This window comes from Onychostruthus taczanowskii, unplaced genomic scaffold, assembly GCF_017590055.1.
Source record: "Onychostruthus taczanowskii isolate IOZ18803 unplaced genomic scaffold, ASM1759005v1 scaffold66, whole genome shotgun sequence".
NCBI lineage: Eukaryota > Metazoa > Chordata > Aves > Passeriformes > Passeridae > Onychostruthus > Onychostruthus taczanowskii.
The window spans coordinates 2,300,770-2,317,397 of record NW_024504344.1 but is presented as its reverse complement, the minus strand read 5'-3'; the positions used below and the strand labels follow the sequence as shown (position 1 = coordinate 2,317,397).

Genomic DNA, 16,628 nt, shown 5'->3' with positions numbered 1-16,628 from the left:
TGAGCACTTTAGTGGACACAATATAGAGGTAATGAACCAGCAGTGCTAGAGATCAAGAATTTGACCCTGCTTGGGAAGGAGTACAGTCTATTCTTTCACTGCAACACTAAGTCATTGGTGTGCCTGGGCAGAGTTTTACTCTCTAGCATTTGTCACTATGGAAGTAGGCAAAACCTGCAGATTTTACTCCTTAGATTTAGTGGTTTAACAGAGCAATAGAAGCCTTTGCTCCTGTGAAGTGCACCAGCTTGTATTACTTTGGAAACTTGTCCCATTATTGTTAATGGAACCTGTTCTTAAAATCTGTTTCCCCAAATGCTCAACAGATACAAAGCATCACACAACAAGATTTATAATTACAGAGAGATGTCTCTTCTCCTTTTTGTGCTTTGCAGTTTATTTGTGCTTTCTCCGTTATACAGAAACATATGGAAGAGAATAAATAGAAAAAAATCAAGTCATGGGGGAAGGCAGAGAGAGATTCTGAGACACAGCCAAAAGAGAAAAAGTGTTTCCATGTATGTCACTTCCATCATTACACTACATCAAGTCAGTTTATAATCTGTCTCCTTGTTTAAGAGAGGATCACAGCCTTGGCCAGAAGATGATGGGCTGGAGCACAGGCTGCTGGGCTGACAGCACTGACAAGCTCCCTGCTGGAGCCAGCGTGGCCCAGCTGCCTTTTTGGGTCTTGTCCCAAGTGGTGAGCGAGACACACCAAGTGGAGTAGCCTGTGGGGCAAGGTGGTTCTTGTAGCAATGCACAGGAGGTTTTACTGTGCAGGACACTGCACAGTGTTCCAGGCTTTCAGCTTGGCTGTCAGACCAACTCTGCTTTCTGAAGACCTTGTAGAGATTTATAATTAAGGCCAGAGACTGAAAGAAATGGGAGGAGAAGGAAGATGAAGCCAAAAATTGAAACACCTGCCCAGTACTGAGTTTTCCTGGCAAGCCAGCTCCGGTTAGTACAAGGCTCTGGGAAATTAAAATAGCTCCTCATGGCTAGCATGGATTTATAGCCCTCTGTCAGTTCTATTTGAGCTCATAAATATCCTTGAAACACTTTTAAGATACATACCTTGCATAAAATGGTGCAAATAATAAAATATTTCAAGTGTTTAGAAAAATTTGAGCTTGTTCATTTAATTACTGTGTGTCACTGAAGGCCAGTAAGAACAGAGAGAATTTAGATAGGAAGAGCTGAAGCACAGAAGCAAGTTGAATTTTTTCAAATCTCTCTGGTAAAATACAGAAACCCTTGTAATATTGATCTCTTGCTTTGTATTAGTTTAAGTGGTAGAAATGCCCCTTCTGAAAATTTATGAAAGTACTTGAGAAATATCAAGACTTAGCTGTAGGATTATTGTTCTCATTGATTATAATTTAAAGTGATTCATTTGCTTTCCTTTCTGTTAAGGCATGGGATATCTTCATTTTGTGTACAGATCCACTTCTCAGCTTGCAGCTGATGAAATGTGTACCCTTTGCCTTAAGAATAAAAGCAGCAGGAAACATTGAGAATTAGCTGCAAAAATAGCTTCTACACTGTTGTGTTTAGGCCTTGCTTCGTAGAAAATTGTTTCTTTTCACTGTAATTTTGCTGTTACAGAGAGAAAAGATAGTGGCACATTCTGTCAGAGCAGGGCAGTCCATTAGAAATTTTTCTCTTTGATCAGAGAAAAAGCATAACTAATTGCACCTTATCTTGTCACCCAGTGGATTGAGGCACTTCAGGCTGCAGTGGCCTCTGTCCTTTTGAGATGTGCTATGGCCTGGTATTGATCCTTTCACTTCTAATTGAGCAAAACTCCTTCGTTAGCAACCTGTAAAATGGAAGTGATAATTGTTATCTAGCCAGAAGCAGTGCCATAAAGTCTAATTAGGGAATGTTTTGGTGCTCGTGGGGGGAAAAAAAAAACAAACCCACAACAACAACAAAAAAAAGAATTACACAAACACTGCATTGATTTCTCTCTTTTAAGACTGTGTTAATTCTGCTGTTTTGGAATTGTTCTCAGGGCTTTCATATCCAAGATGGGCAATCTAAGTGGGCTTTGCAATCCTAAAATACTGTGGGTCTCAACCAATATTAAGTACAAAGGCTTTTTCTGACGAATGTGGGGAAAATAACACTACAGAGCCCTTCTCTGCCTTTCAATAGGATGTTCTAAAGGGAAACTGTTTTAGATAGAGATGCAAAACAAATCATAGCACTTCAGTAACAGCCTCATCTTGTTGTTTAAGGATATAACTTTGCACTTGTGAATTTTCCTGTAAGTTTGTAAAGTATACTCAAGTAAAGTGTGTCCAAGACAGTGTTTCCTTCCTGCCTTTTTGACAAGCTTAGATGATTCTATCTCTGTTCTGTCTTTGTTCTTTCTGGTTTTGGTGGTGGTGTTTTTTTTTTTTTTTGTTTTTTTTTTTTTTTTTTTTTTTTTACAGTTTCTGTCTTTGTCAATACTTCAGCACTTCTAAGTAAATTAAATTTACCATAGCAAGCTTCCAGTAGACTGCATGGACTCTTCTTCCAAGTGGTTTTCTCCTTATAAGTATGCTTGTTAAATACTGTTACACAAAGTTTGTGCAAGCTTCACAAAAAAAAAAAAAAAAACCCAAAAACCAAAACTAAACATTTTGTGCTGCTGGTAAAACATTTCTGAGCTTGGTGTTCTTGGGGAAGTTGTCTGCTGGTCAGAAGTGCTGTAGCCCCCTCTCTGCTCTGTTTTATGCTGAGCTTTGTTAAAAATATCCTCCATAAGGAATGCTTTTTCCCTGATTGTCATGGATTGGGAACAATGAAAAAACCCAACACATCGCCAGTGAAATTACAGCCTTGATAATATGAATAGATGAAATAAAAGAATCAATGGAAATGCATTGCTGCCCAGTCTGAGATTCCAGCTCGGAACCAGGTAAAGGGCTGGCCAGTGGTTTTGGCCTGATTTGGCAAACAATTTTAGCAGACTATGAAGTGTGTGGTCACTTCATGCAGCAGCATGACTGGGATTTCAGAATTGTGGCTCTAGTTTCTGTTGTGAGTAGTTACCTGTAAGAAAAGGTAAATGAGCCAAGTGACCTCTTTGCCTTCTCTCTGTCCTTCCTCTTCCCTCACTGCTTGAAGAAATCCATGTGGGATTTGTTTCTATTGCTGTAGCCTGATATCCAGCACATGATAGTGAGGGGCACTGCCTGAGAAAAGCCTGGCTTAAACAAAGCCAAAGCCAAAGCCAAAGCCAAAGCCAAAGCCAAAGCCTGGTGTTCCATTTAGGAAGGGCAGGTTTCAGCTGGCAGAGGTGAGGTTGCAGCTCTGTGCTCTTCCCACCTCTTTCCATCTTGTGAACATAAAAAAATGCATGGGCTAATTTTTACTTGCTGTTGGGCTGATAATCTAACCATGTAATGGCATGAAGACATTTCTTCCACATTTTTTAATTTAGAAACAGTTTAGTTCACTGCTGTCTATTATTTTGTCTGCCTGTGCATTGATGGGTAAGAGCATCTCCCCTGTACCTTCTCTTACTTAAATGAAAAATTTGCAAGGACATCTTAAAGTTTAGCAAGGTGATTATGGTTTGAATTTAATTGGTAGACAGGCCATAATATAGTTATTATTTAATTAGATAATCACCTTGCATTAACTACAGAAACCATTAAGGAAAAAGAAGAATGTTTAAATATTTGACCATAATTTTGACAGACTAATCCTTGCCTGGAGCAAGGGCTTCTCTTAGGTGTTCTGCCATCCTAAGATTATGCAAGCTCCTCCTTATTTTAATTTTTCCCTTGATTAATTCTACTTTGTTTATGAATTTGTTATTTGCAGCTGGCTCCCCAGGATGCTAATTGCTACTGTAAACTACAGATACTGCTGAGCTAATGTATTCTCAACGTATCAGGAAAAGATGTACAATTAAAAAATGAACCACTGATTTGTAATTTTCAATTCTTTCCAAAATATATCATAAAAATACCTTATTCTTTGGTTTTGGTTTTTGGGTTTTTTAATCTAAGAAAACATCAATCTCTTCTCTGTTTATATCTATGAAAGATGAGAATGAATCTGGTAAAAGAAGAGGATTTTTTTTGGTATTTGATCTTGTATTTGATATGTTTTATTTTATAGTTATTAAGAGGACAGTATGACCTCACATATTCCAGGAAAAATTTAGAGGTTATCTAGAGTGTAATACTTAGGAATTGGGTCCTGGACAAAATCATAATCTAAGTGAAAAGAATAGGGAAAAAAATGGTAACATAAAGCTGACAAATTCTTTGCATTTTCTTTTCATTGCTGACTATTTCCTACGGAAGAAAAAGTGAGATGATCAGTGAAATGCAGATCAGCTCCAAAAAATACAAGTGAAGGTACCAGCCCTTTCACAGGGAGTTATTCTGTTGGGTAGTGTGATGATCTGGGTGAGGATCAGAAAAAGTTTGTGTTGCTGCATTGATCTTGCAGACCAAGCCTGACAGCCAGAGAAGTTCCCCCTGCAGAGGTTTGCTTTTGGTGGAGGTCTCTGTGTGGACACCCAGGGGCTGTGAAACTTTCAAATGGCCTGAGGCAAATCGGTTTAATTGCTTGGACTCAAATTTTTTATCTTATGAAATGTAGGCATATTTGTGTTTCTCAACTGTTATAAGTTCTCATGGGGTGCTCTTCTTCCCTGCCAAATGTCAGAGAAATTTTTAAGTCACTGTTTTTCACTATTTCTAACAAGTTTTAAGTGACATCTCCTTTACCTACTTCAGGATGGATTTTTGTCTCCCTTCTCCACCTTTCCCAAAATATGACTTGTCTTTTATCCCACCCTCAAGCAGAACCTTATCTTCATCCTCTGGGCAACACTGAGATTTTATTTCCTTCTTTCTTGTGGCCAGACAGTGGATTGCTGTGTGGCAGTGAGAGGTGCTCTGTAGCAGCCTTTCCCCTTCAGTTTTCATTAAATACCTCAATTAGCATGTCTCATGCCTTTTCTTAATGGAAGAAACTACTGAAGAAACTCCTGGTAATACTTTCTATGTCAGATTATCTCAAATATTTAGACACACTTGTCTTCAATATTTGACTCTTTTCTTTATGTGAACATTGGAAATCTCATTGCTCTTTACAACTCCCTGACAGAAGTATTGTACCAGGTTGGGTACCAGCCTCTTCTCCCAGGTGACCAGTGACAGGGTGGCCTCAAGCTGCACCAGGGGAGATTCAGGTTGGAAATCCGGAAGAATTTGTTCACTGAAAGGTTTGTCAGGCTTTGGAAGGTTCTGCCAGGGAGGTGGTGGAGTCACCATCCTTGGAGGTGTTCAAGAACAACTGGACGTGGCACTCAGTGGTGGGGTCTAGTTGACCTGGTTGTGTTTGGTCAAAAGTTGGACTCCACGATCTTGGAGGTCTTTTTCAACCTTAATGATTCTGTGATTCTACTGATTAAAGAAACAATAGAAAGACCAAGTGCAGTGTCCTCATCCCACCAGGGGCTCTGGCTCATCCTCCTCTTACAGCCACACTCTTGAGTGTGGTGAGATCAACAAGCAAGCAGCTGCAGTTAAAAGCATGGTGTTACTTCTCAACATATAAATCAGCTGTAAAATAGATGATGATCCTTACAGGAGTTGCTTAGATGGCCGTGACTCTCCTCAGTGGGGTTTGTAGTTTAATAATCAGGGCAACAACATATTTGCCTGTGGGAGCAGACAGCCTTGTCATGGTAGCATCTGTCAAGTGCAGGAATTTCATTTACAGCCCCAAAGAGCTGTGCTGGGACACCTCTTATCAGTGAATTGCTGAAGCAAAGGTGCTAATAGATCATTATACTGCAAACAGGTGGTTCAGGCTCTGGCTGTTGTAGCTGGAGAGCTTGCAGAAATGGGATGATTCACTAGGCAGGCACTGCTGGCCACTCCAGTCTGTGTGGCTTCTGCATGTACCTAAGCAAAATGCTGTTTGTGATGTTTGTCCAGGAGCTAGGGCTGGGCACTGTGTTTTCATGCTGCATTTGGGCTGAGACTTTGAATTTTCATGGGGAAATATTAGCATGCTGTAATGTCCTGAGGATGAAGCAATTACCTTAATAGATGCTTCTGTCTTATTGTGTGGTCTAGAGCCTGCTACTTGCCATCCCTTTCACAGTGTTGCCTTCTCTAAAATGGAATATTAACCACCAGACTCCTGCAGAGTGTTCAAAATAGTGGAAAAGTATTACATTGCATATTAATGCAGCATAATAATGATAGTATTCTAGTATTCAGGGATCAGAGGCTGACTTAGTTTGTGCAGAAGGAAAAAGAATTGTTACTTCATTATCTTTATTTAATCTTGCAAATGGGAAGTCTGTGTGGTTTAACATTCATCTTCCTACCTCTGTCTTTTTGTTTAACTTAGGTCCAAATAGGCTGATTTTTAGATCCTTGATTGCTGTTTCTTCATTTTTCTGATAACTGGGTTCTTATGGCCCTTCTTTTCCTCTCTGACACCACACAGTATTTTGAACTTCAGGTCCAATAAAGAAATATGAAGTTTGCCAGTACTGAAATCAAAGCAAACGTTAAATCAGGATGTGCCCAGTAACTATTTAACTTGATTAGCATTTTGACTGCATTGGAAACCTGAAAAGTGCTTGATAAATGCAATATAAAGCTTTGCAGTGGCAGCAAAAGATATTACTTGTTTAATGTCAGCACTAAATAATGTAATACTGTTGTCAAATGCCAATTTTCATTGCTATTTTCAATGCAGCTTCATTTCTGGAAAATTAACCCATCACAGTTTCAGAAATTGTTTCAGCTTTTCCTCGAAAAAGTAATCTTTAGAGAGAATATTCTGAAGAATAAAGGCTCCTTCACTTCAGACACTAAGTTTTGAAATTCTTAGATTTTATTTATTAAGGTCAACAGGGACGGAATAATTCTCAGGCTTTCAGGTTTTAAGTTATAATTTTGAAAATCTTGTGATCTGAGTCTGTTCCATGGGAAAGAACTGCAGCTCTCTGCTTTGCATCATTAATGAAGTGTCAGTCTTCTCACATAAATAATATCCTGTCTTAATTAGAAAGTATTTAACCAAATATTTAAATCAGAGCAAATGTAGGGAAAAATAACATCCTGATTTAATTAGAAAGCAGTTAAGAATAATTTCAAGTCTGAGAGGTGAGGGAAGTATCAGAAAGTATGGATGGACTCCTTAGGAACATCAGCTCCTTGAGAGTGGCTGTACAAAAAGGGATTCATGGAATGCTTTGGCTTGGAAGGGACCATAAAGATCATCCAGTTCCAACCCCCTGCCATGGGCAGGGACACCTTCCACTGTCCCACATTGCTCCAAGCCCCATCAAAATTTGCCTTACACACTTCCAGGGATTCAGATGCAGCCACAGCTTCTCTGGGCAACCTGTGCCAGGGTCTCCCCACCTTCACAGTGAATAGTTTCTTGCCAATACTTCACCTTCTGTTCTCACTACCAAAACCTCTGCCTTTGTATGGACACATCAAGTACTTTAAATTGATTTTGTTTGAAATTAAACCCTAGCACTGTCTCCTTGGGTGGCAGCCTTCCTTAAATATGTTTGTGTCAGTTGTTTGTGTACATACATTACAAACATTTCTTCAGCATATTTTATACTGACATAATTTAATGGCTTTTTTTTTCAAAGTACAAGTGAGTATTAGCCTGCTAAATTGCATTACTGCTTGGGAATTCCCTTTGGTAGTTTTTCTTAGTCACTGAAAATACCACGGTAGTCTAAAGCTGCATTTTGCTTAAAAACAGTCTTTATTGCACAAAGTGGGGCACAGGCTCCTCAGCTGTAATGTGACAATATCAGGTGGTGCAGATGGAAGGAAAATTTCAGTTTCTCTATTCAAGACAGTTTCAAGGTGAGGCCATGATTTGTGTGGCTGTAAATCTCAGCAGTGAGGTTCTTGGTCAGCTTTTCTGTGATTCATCATCAAAACATGTTGGTTATGAGACACCCCAAAGCCAGTGTGTTGCTGGAGTCAGTGTGTGGCTCTGTGGTTTCTGAAAATGATGCTGAAAGAGGGTTAGGCCAGGAAAGGTAAGACTCAATGGCAAAGTCAAATCCCTAAGGAGTCAGGAAATAGAGAAATTAAGGCTTCTTGTATGACTCTGAATCTTGATGGACATTGAAGTTTTCATAGGCCCCGTTAATGGCCTGCCTCAAAATACAGGGCCTAGTAGTACCTACCATGGATCCATGTTAATTTTTGTTATTTTGCATGTGAACTCATTTTGGTTGAGGTCTCCTTACTTTTCTTTCATTATCTTAGCTGTGGAAAACCACATCTATCTATCTATTAGCAAAACCACACTTATGTGAAGCTGACAGGACTCCTGTCCTTCCTTTCCTGAGGCTGACTGTGTGTGGAGAAGCACCTGAGGGAGGTGTGGAGGTGCTTGGCAACCATCCTGCTTTATTCCCATTCCTGCCATTGCTGAGCCCTTGTGAGCAGTGTCCTTTTAAACCCTTCTGGAATGGACACACTGCTGATGTGGTCCTTAAGACAGCTTCAGATGATAAAGCTTTTTGCAGCTTTTTTCTTTCCTGTGTATGCATGAACAGTTGTTCTTTTATTTGTTCTGTGAAAGCATTTTGTGCCTCTGCTAATTGTTCTTATCCTTCCCAAAGTTTTCTTGACAAAATCCCTTCTGCCTGAGCTTGTGGAGAAGAAAGAAGGAGGAAAGCAAGCAAACTCAGGATTCCTGCTGACTTGCATGGCAACAGCAATATCCTTCCAGTTTGGAATTTATCAATTTTGTGGCTGTGTGAATCAATTTATCTGCTGCATGCTGTCAACTTATTATTAAGAAAGTGAAAATGAGTGCTAGATAATCACTCAGAACAGCTTGGAGCAGCCTTGGTAGCCACAGAAATAAAATTATGGAAGAAATGTTCTCTTGATACATCTTGAGATGCACAAATGTGCCAAGTGACCACACCAGGAAGTTGCTTGCAGTCAGTTCTAGGATATTTTTCTCTAATTTTGAATGAAGACTTCTATGAATTTAAGATAATTTTAGGAGAATATGTTGATTTACATCTCTGATCACCTTACGGCTCAGTTTAGGCTACACACATTTGAAGCAAAAAGTACAAACCCAAGAACTGCTGGGGCCAGAAGAGGATCCAAGGCTCTCAACAACTTTTTCAATTTTAAAACTCTTAAAGGAAAATAACTCCTTACTTTATACCTAAATAGTTGTGTTCTCCATCAATGTCTACAAGGAATATAAACATAATAAAGGATGCAACACAGGCACTACAAAGACATAAACAACAGCTGAAGGAAAATGGAAATTCATGTGGGAAAATGTTTTAGAGCTGCTGTTACCAGGACATTACCATTCTTGATTCAAAAATGCATTTTTAGGGGATAAGTGAACGTTTCTCACTTATCCCAAGATAGTACATTAAAATTAATTTTGTAACTGTCATTATCTCTGGAAAAAATTCTTTGAAGTTTTGTGGTTTAGGCATGGAGTCTTGGTGAATCTCTACAAAAGCTCTTGTAGGGATTCTGACTGTTCACATTCAGGTGATTCCGACATTTTGTTAATAAATGGGAAAACCTGGAAGGCAAATTAGTGAGAATGACACAGCAGAGAAAAATCAGCCTTTTGCAGCATATAGAGAGCAACCAGAAAAAAGCCTCAATATTTTCTACAACATGAAGTTATGCAGTGTGTGGATTCTGTACTACCTTTAAAATATAGTTGTAATAAAGAGACTCTGACCATCCTGGTCTAGTGGAAAGTGTCCTTGCCCATGGAAGAGTGGCTGGAACAGGATGATCTGTGAGGTTCCTTCCAACTCAAACCATTCTGTGTTCTGTAATATTAATGGTACAGAGAAATTGTTCATTGTGTTGGTAATTCACCAGAAATTGGCAGAAAACCTCTGGAGAGGCATCAATGACAATAAGTGTAATATCTGCAAAGATTGGGTAATAAGAAATAAGAGGAACTTGAAGTAAAACTGGAACCAGCAAAAATTTGTAATTACTTCTCAACTAGGAATATATTAGCTTTGCTTAAAAAGGATCTTATTACCAGAAGGAAACTGCACATTATCCTCTGTTCCTCTATTTTTTATGTAGATAAAAAGGATGTTTTACATTTAAATTCTAGAAATACAGAATTGTTCCATATCTTGACTCTACAGGAGCTTGTTCAGCCAGACCCAACAATGCAGTATCAGAAATGGGGACACAGAGGTGCCCTCTGCCTTTATCAATGGCTTGTACCCATTTCTCTTCAAGAGAACACCCCACTGAGACTGGTGCAGACATCCTGTGCTTGAATCTGCATCTTTTCTGGTCAATTAAAAATACTGTTCTGTAAATGCAGGGTGAAATGTTGTTTTTCTCTTCTAGTAGGTGCTGAGTGTTTGTGGGATATTGGGTAGAGCCTGTGCTGTGACAATCAGTTAAAAAATCTGTGAACCCTTCAGACTGAAGCCAGCTTATCAGTTTGGTTAAGGATTTACTAGCTTAAAGTCCATGTGTTTTTCCCTGCTTTGTTCATGTTTGATGCTACAGAAAGCTTTAGAAAACAGTTCTGCTAACCAAAACAAAGCACAACATTAGAAAGAATAAAACAACTGTTAAGATTATCGAGGCTATCAGACAAACAACCTGGCAGGGAATGTTTGCTGATATATAGGAAATAACCAAAAGGAACTACAAAATGCTGCTAAGATAAATCCAATTTTTGAGGTTTTTTTACTGGAAGAGGTTGCAAGTACAACAGGCATATGATTAAAAAGTGATGGACATGAAGCTCTCTAATACCTTCATGGCTGGCCTGTAGCATTTGAGATTAAATTTCAGCAGTGAGGAGCAGATAAAAAAATATTTAACTGTCTCTCCATGTTGATATCTGGTTGCAAAGACTATCCTTCAACATCTGAAAAAAAAGGAGGTTGGTTATTATATAGTGATGGTTCGGAAAACTTAATTTTTTCTGTTTCATCTGAGTGAATCACAGTAGTTGAGACTACACTTGGTTTGCTTTAAGTATTAAATACTTAGGAATAATTAATACTTTACAAAGCTTGTAGCTTGCATTACACTGAGCTGGTAAATTGATTTATCTTTATAGTTTAGAGACTTTTGAGTTTAGAGACTTTAGAGACTTAGAGACTTTATAGTTTAGAGACTTTTGGTACAAAATTGTATGAAATCAAAAGTTCTTTTTACCCCCTGGTAGGGTCTTGTTTCTGCTGCACTAACTATGCCAGACTAGTTTGGAATTTCAATTCCTGGACTCCTTTCAGATAATTTTTCTTTTGACAGTTTCAGGATTTTATGTGCATCTTTAGGAATTAATGAACATGCTTTGGCTGTATTCGAAATGTTGTTTAGGACAGTGAATGAAAATGTGCTGAAACTGAAGTGCCCTTAAATTTTTAATTATTCCACAGTGGTTTAAATAAACCTGTATATTTAGCTTGTACTTTAACATTGTTTTGAATACAAGTCCTTTCCTGAATTTTTAATTTTAAGATTTGACTTTTTACAGTGTGGTTATGTCTGAGCACCCCCTGTTTGTTTTTTGTTTGGCTGACAGCACTCTCCTAAATTAGGGAGGAACTTTTATCTCTGCTGTGCAGCTGAGAAGCAAGGGGAGAGAATTCATGGCATGCCTCAAGGTGTGCAAGAGCACTGTGGCAGAGCAGGGAAAGAAGCCTGGGTCCCCCAAGTCCTTGACTAGAGCAATGTCACTAAATCTTGCAGTTGTGAACTGCTTTTTTGATTTGTTTCTTTTCATGCAGCCTTTCAGTCCCACTTGGGCCGAGGAGTGAGAACTCATTTTAGGTGTGGACATTTTCTCTGACTCTGATTAGGGCCAGAGAGAAACTGTTCAGTGAGTGTGAACAATTGCAGCCAGAACTTGCAACTACTTCTTGTCTCAATGCTGGGAAAAAAATGAGCCAGAGCTGACTAGTATTGCCTTTTATTAAGCTTTATAATCCCCATTGAACTCAATGTCTGAGTTCCCTGGGCTAGTATTTGTTATCCCAACTCTGGGCTAAACTATCCTTCTTCTCCAATTATAGGCCTTGGCATCAGTGGTTTTTATAAATCTTCTTCTTCAAAATTTTTTTCCCCATGGATAAGATTGGGATATTGAATGACTACCTTTCTGTAAGCTAATCTAATAATGCAATGATTTTCAGACTCTTAGGTGCAAAACGAGAGAAAAGCCTCTTTAGACTTCCTGCTTAATAAGATTTACAGTGTTTTTTATTATCCACAAACTTAGTTTCATTCCTAGCTTGGAATATGTTCTCTTCACAGTCAGCCTTCTTAAATTAATGCCTCGTTCTTTTTCCAGTAGTTTTTCTTCGCTTTTAATTGGCCACTCTGGTTACATTTTGCTCCTGCACTTCAGTGCTGGCCGGGCACTGCAGGCAGAGCTCATCTGTTAACATCCATTGATCCCCACCTTTCTCTCCTTCACCCCTTCCCATTCCATCCCACCAGCTCTGCACTCTGCTGCCACTACGAAACTTCCAGGGCTGATCCCAGTCTTCTTCATGTACACAGCCATCTGAGAAAGAAATGGCTAATTTAATTCAGTTTAGTTTAGGTGAAGACACCTTAAAAAAGGTGAGCAAGGTCCAGCAGTATCTTCTTTCAAATAAAGCTCGGATATTTTTGCAACTTTTAGGATGTCTAATGTTGAAATTGTAGCTTTAAGAGCAAAATTAAATTCTGTAATATTAATCTTCTTCATCCTGTGAGATTTATCTACAGAAAAAATGTCATGCATGTAAGCCTAATTTTCAATTACATAACTAAAATGACATAACTTGCTGACAAATATTTTTACTATGTAACTTCTCCTCTGTAAAAACGTATTTTTTAAAACAGATCCTAATTATATCAATAATGGCCAACACACACCTACTCCACTTTTCTTCATGTAGGTGGTTGTTTGTGCCTTCTAGCAGAAAGACTGTGGTCTGTTTACTTCTATTTTTTGTATTTCCTCCTTTTTAAAATAATGCTGTAGACTTTACTCCTGTTTATCTTACCTTACACTGACTTATCTGCATTGACTTCAAGAGAGTTAACCATAATATTCACTTACGTAGGAGGTAGATTGTGCACATTTAGCTAAATCTCTAGGTGTCTGGGCTCAAAATGTAGTGTAATGGATCTTAGTCACTGCTATGTTTTCATACAAACTGTTAAAACAACACTTTATTTGCAGAATTTCTCAAAGCAATGGAAAATAAAGACATTCAAGAGGATGCTTTTGGCTACAGAGATGCAAATCTAAACATGTGCTGATTTCACAGTGAATGGTCCTGGAAGAAAGGAAGGAACTTTAGTGAGGTCAAGGACACTCCACAATACCAATGGCCAAGAAACATCTCCATCTGTGGTTCCTTTCTAAATATTTTCTTAATATTTTTATGCAGCCTTTTCTAGTTTTATTCTCCATGTGGAGCTGAGGTAGGTTCAGCAGGATCCCTGCAAGTGCAGCTGGGAAGCGCTGGAGTGTCGCTAACAGGAAAGATAAACCAGGACACTTTGTCACTCTCTGGTTTTAATACCAAACAGGAAACAAAGCTGTAAGTAGTGCAATATGTTTAGACAGAAGGATGTAAACATAAAGTGGTGAAGAGCCAGCTGGGAGCTGCTGGGTGCGGTTCAGAGGGCAGATGCTGTGCTGGGTGTCCCTGTGCAAAGAGCTGGAAGAAGCTTCACCTGGACTGACAGTGGTGCTTACAGGGGACCTTAACCATGCCAAAAACTGCTGGAGGGACAAATGTAATTCAGGAGGCTCATGGAGCCAGCTCATTGGTGCCAGCTTCCAGACACAGGTGATTGAGGAGCTGGTGGGTGGGCATGATCTACCTGGGCCTGACCCTTTAAAGAAAGACCTGGTCAGGGCTGTGAAAGTCAAGGGAAGCCTTGGCTGCAGTTACATGGGATGGTGGAATTCAGGATCCTAAGGAGATGAGAAAAATGGTGGTTTCACTGCCCTGCATTTCAGGAGAGCAGTTTTTGACACAGTTTCCCGTAACATCTGCACAGACAAACTGGACTACAGAACCAGGCTGTGAGGTGGACTGGCATGTAGGGTCTGACAGTCTCCAGTTCATACAACAAAGCTTCAGAAAGCCTGATGGTCCTGCCTTTCCCATGTGTATTCTTGGGTACTGCTCACTGTCCAATGAGAAATTTGGAGAAAGTTTTCTATGTTAACTAATTCACCCCTTCCCACTGCTGAGTTTCTCCCAGAAATTCTTCACAGTTGTATGGGGAGCTATAACGTCACACAACATGATTTTATGTGGAAAAGGAAAATGAAGGAAACAGCTGTTGGTGAAATCTCTTGGTCCACAGACCAGCTTGCACTGAGACCCACTGGGTATAGTTATTTAAAATGGCATAAAACAATATAAGAAGCACAACACAGAAATGGAATCAGAGGCTGCACCTTAAGTTCCACTTAACAGGGGCAGCAGCAGTGCCTTCAGGCCCATGCTCTGCTCACAGGAGCTGCAGACTGGTTTTGGCTTCTGCCTCTTGCATGATACAAAGGTTAACATGCTGCTTTTGTCTTGAGGGTTGACATCTTTGTGTTGTAGCACCAGTTCAGACATTCCCGTTCCTGCTTCCACATCCCCTCTGTCTTCAGGCTGCTCTGCCTGGCTTCCTTTAGCTCCCATTTGTTTTCTGATGCTGCCTTTTTTCTTAGTTGGTAATGAATATTTTTATGCTCTTCTATTTGTTGTGAGGACATCTGGATGAGGCCCTTGCCATTCCATTCTTACTCTGCCATACCAGCAAACCATCCATCATTCCCTGTTTCCAGTTTTTGTCTCTGCTCCACAGGCATTGTTGAATTGAGATAGCTTTATGGGAAAACCAGGCTGCCAAATGAATAAATATGTGAGAGGGTGAACAGTCAATCAGTTTTATGAAAAGCTCTGAGTCCAAGAAGATGGAAAAACTCCTAGTTCTTGCAGACCTCTGACTGGATCTTTCCTCCCTTTTACATGTAATACAAGCTAATATGGAGTTGATGTCTCTTTATAAAGCATTGCATTTAAGAAGATCTTTGGAAATTATCTCCTTTTCTGTAGAGAACTCTTTGTTAATGACTATTTTGACCCAATAAAATTAGATCCCTGTCAGACACTCCCTGATTTTCCAAAACCAACTCAGATATCATCTATTTCATATCTATGATATCTAGAAAAGCTGTAATTTGTATTTATGTTTTAGGTTTATTGCTTTGTCTCTGTCTGCTGTCTCCATCTTTTTGAGTATGTGTTACCCCAACTCCTGCCCTCCCCCATTGCTCACCCCCAGAAGGTGACTAAGGAGCAGGAACACAACCAAAACCATGAGGGATTGAATCTCTGTCTCAGGGGAGGGGCTCATTCCTCATATTCCCTGCTTTAAGAAGCCACCCTGCTCTTGTCACTCCCTGCCTGTGTCCCTTCGGTAATTGAGCTGCAGTTATTTGCATTCACCCTTCACATCCTTCACTCCTGATCCTCCCACCCAGCCTTCCCAGCCTTGCCCTTCACAGCTGCTGAGTGCACTTCCTGGCAGATTCTTTCCCCAGTTTTGACAAGAGACTTTCTGCTATCCCATTCTAAGCCCCAGCTTATTGCTGTCGTTCCTTCCTTTCCCACTTACCACTGCAAATGGATCTCCTTGGCTCCATGGGATTTATAAACATCTTCAGTGAGAAGGTGCCATTCAATCTGATCTCCTCCTAGTTCTGGGGGCTTATCTGGCCCTCCTTGCTAATACATTGTGCTCAGAAGCTCAGGTTTGGTTGTAGAAAGGCCCTGGTCCTCATAAGAAGAGTTCAGGACAGGAGTAATCCTCCTGTTCCCTGCCTAATTTCAATTTCTGCTCCAGCTTCCAGCCCTTACTTTTAGTAACAGGTTTCCCCACTAGAGAGTCCTTTATTGCTCTTTATTTTCTTTCCATAGAGATACTCACTGATCAAATAATTTTTACAATCTTTCTGATAAACTAAACAGATTAGGCTTTTAAAGTCTGCTTCTGAAAATGAACCAACCTTCAAGTGTTTTTTTTCCCCCTCTTTTCTCTCTCCCTACTGTCCTACATTCTGTTCTGATATCAGAACAGCATTGTGGTTGTAGGTTTAATATTACCAATGCCAAATGCAAAAGCAAATTATTTATTTCTGCTTTTATGTGCTTCACAATTTTTTTTTAATGCAGTGTGGCATTGGAAGGAAAAGTTACCTATTTGATAAAAAAATAAAATGGTTTGGATTGAATGGGACCTTAGAGATCATCTCATTCCACCCCTCTGCCATGGGTAGGGACACCTTCCCCTATCCCAGGTTGGTCCAAGCCCCATCCAACCTGGCCTTGAACACTTCCAAGGATGGGGCAATATACACCATCCTCTAATGCAAAGGATTGCTATACCTAATACTTACAAAAAACTCTATGAATTCTTCTCTTGTAGGGAGGCAGATTAGGAAAGCTCCATGACTTCTGGTGAATTTAACCCCCTGATCTGCTGTTGCTGAAATATTTTATTTTGCATAGTTAAAATACATTCTTATCCATATAAAATACTAAGGGTTCACTTCAATGTGGAAAGATCAGC

The 16,628-nt window shown here is 39.6% G+C and overlaps 1 protein-coding gene across 3 annotated transcripts in view; it reads left to right on the top strand.

Annotated features, from left to right (window-relative positions):
• Positions 1-16,628, top strand: part of TRAPPC9 (trafficking protein particle complex subunit 9) — a 431,865-nt gene that overhangs the window by 342,026 nt on the left and 73,211 nt on the right. The window lies entirely within an intron of this gene.